The sequence below is a fragment of the Neomonachus schauinslandi genome, chromosome 11 (assembly GCF_002201575.2).
Source record: "Neomonachus schauinslandi chromosome 11, ASM220157v2, whole genome shotgun sequence".
Taxonomy (NCBI): Eukaryota; Metazoa; Chordata; class Mammalia; order Carnivora; family Phocidae; genus Neomonachus; species Neomonachus schauinslandi.
Genome location: NC_058413.1, coordinates 33,151,143 through 33,153,513, shown reverse-complemented (window position 1 = coordinate 33,153,513; position 2,371 = coordinate 33,151,143).

Below are 2,371 nucleotides of genomic sequence, written 5' to 3'. Positions count from 1 at the left end.
TGCCCCTCCCCCTGCTCTTTCTCTCTCACAAAAATAAATAAATCTCTAAAAAAAAAATGTCAGGGGCGCCTGGGTGGCTCAGTTGGTTAAGCGACTGCCTTCGGCTCAGGTCATGATCCTGGAATCCTGGGATCGAGTCCCGCATCGGGCTCCCTGCTCGGCAGGGAGTCTGCTTCTCCCTCTGACCCTCCTCCCTCTCATGCTCTCTGTCTCTCATTCTCTCTCTCTCAAATAAATAAATAAAATCTTTAAAAAAAATAAATAAATAAAAAAAATAAAAAAAAAATGTCAGGCCTAAATATCTTCATGATGTATGGTACCAAACATTTAGAAAAACATTTTTATTTGTATACACACATTTATTTTATATGTGTATATGTTTTATTTGTAAATAATTAATGTATTTATCTTATATAATATATAATAGTTATTCATGTGTTTTATTTATATTTCATTTCTTTATATATATATATTTAAAGATTTTATTTTTATTTATTTGACAGAGCGACAGCAAACACAAGCAGGGGGAGCGGCAGGCAGGCAGAGGGAGAGGGATAAGCAGGCTCCCAGCTGAGAAGGGATCATGACCTGAGCCGAAGGCAGTTGCTTAACTGACTGAGCCACCCAAGTGCCCCTATATATATATTTATATATCATTATATATAATATACATCATTTATATATCATATATATCACTTATATATATCATTATATGTATATTTATCTTGTAATATATAAACAGAAAGAATAACATATTATGGCCAAGTAGAGTTTAAGCTCAGATATGCAAGGTCACTTAAACATTCATATATCAATCTAATTCATGTGAATGAAGTAAAGGGGGGTATATAGTTATTTTACTATAAGCAAAAATTCATTACACATTATATTATAAATAATACCTGTTCATAACGAAATCTCCAAGAAACTAGGAATAGAAAGCTATGTCTTCAGCCTTTAAATACTTTCATTTTACAGTGCATTGAATGGCAAAAGATAGAAGACAGCATGTTCCCTAAAGACTGGGAACAAAGGGATGATGTCCACAGTCAACATTTCTATTCAGAATTATACTGGGGTCCTTGAAAATGAGATAAAGTAAGAAACAGGAACAAAAGCATATATTGAAAATTAAGAAGAAAAATTGTCTTTGTTCACAGACCTCATAATTTCCTTTTTAGACAATCTTGAAGAATCTAAAAAAAGCTACTTGAAATGATAATGAGTAGTAAAGATGCAGGATTAATATATCAATAAAAATGTTTATTGTATTTCTATACATTAGTGAACAATTAGAAATTAAAATTTAAAATGCCTATCATTTATAATATTGTTAAAGGATCAACTTTTTAGATAAAATGGAGATATATATAGCTGTACGGAACACTGCTGAGGGAAATTAAAAATATCTAAATATAGAGAGGACTACTGTGTTTACTTATTGCAAGCCTAAATATTGTTAAAAGTGCCATTTGTCTTCCAGTTGATCTATATATTTATTACAATCCCTAATAGCGTCCTGGGAACTTTCTTGTAGAAATTTGGCATATTGATTTCAGACCTTAATGGAAATACACATAAATTTAAATGGCCAAAACAGGGGCGCCTGGGTGGCTCAGTCAGTTAAGTGTCTGCCTGCAGCTCAGGACATGATCCTGGGGTCCTGGGATCCAGTGCTATATCAGGATCTCTGCTCAGCAGGAAGCCTGCTTCTCCTTCTTACTCTACCTATTCCCCTGCTCGTGCTCAGTCTCTCTCTCTCTCAAATAAATAAGTAAAATCTTTAAAAAAAAATGGCCAAAACATTTTGAAAAAGAATATGGGCTTATTCTGCCTAAGTTCAATATTTAGCATAAATCTTCAGTGATCAAGACAATGTGGAATTAACGTAAGAACTGAAATATAGGCCAATGGGACATAAAATAGTCTCAAAATATAGCCATACCCCAAATTTTCACATACTGTTGATAAGAATGAACAATGGTACAACTACCTGGAAAAAATTGGCATTATTTGCTAAAACTTTTCATGCACTTAAGCATATATATCAGAAATTCTACTGAGTATTTATCCAAGAGGACATAAAACATATGTCCACAAAACACCTGTATATGACTATTCATAGTGGCTTTATTCTTAACAGACAAAAATCAAAAACAATGTAAATGACCAGCAATAAGTGAAGGGACAAATAAATTATGGTGTGTTAAACAAATAATGGTATATCCCTACAGTGGAATACTACTTGGCAGTAAAAATTAATGAACTACTGATACATGCAATTAAATGGATGGATCTCAAAAATATTTTACTGAGCAAAAGAGGTCATATTGTAATATTTTACTTATATAATTTTCTAGAGAAATCATGA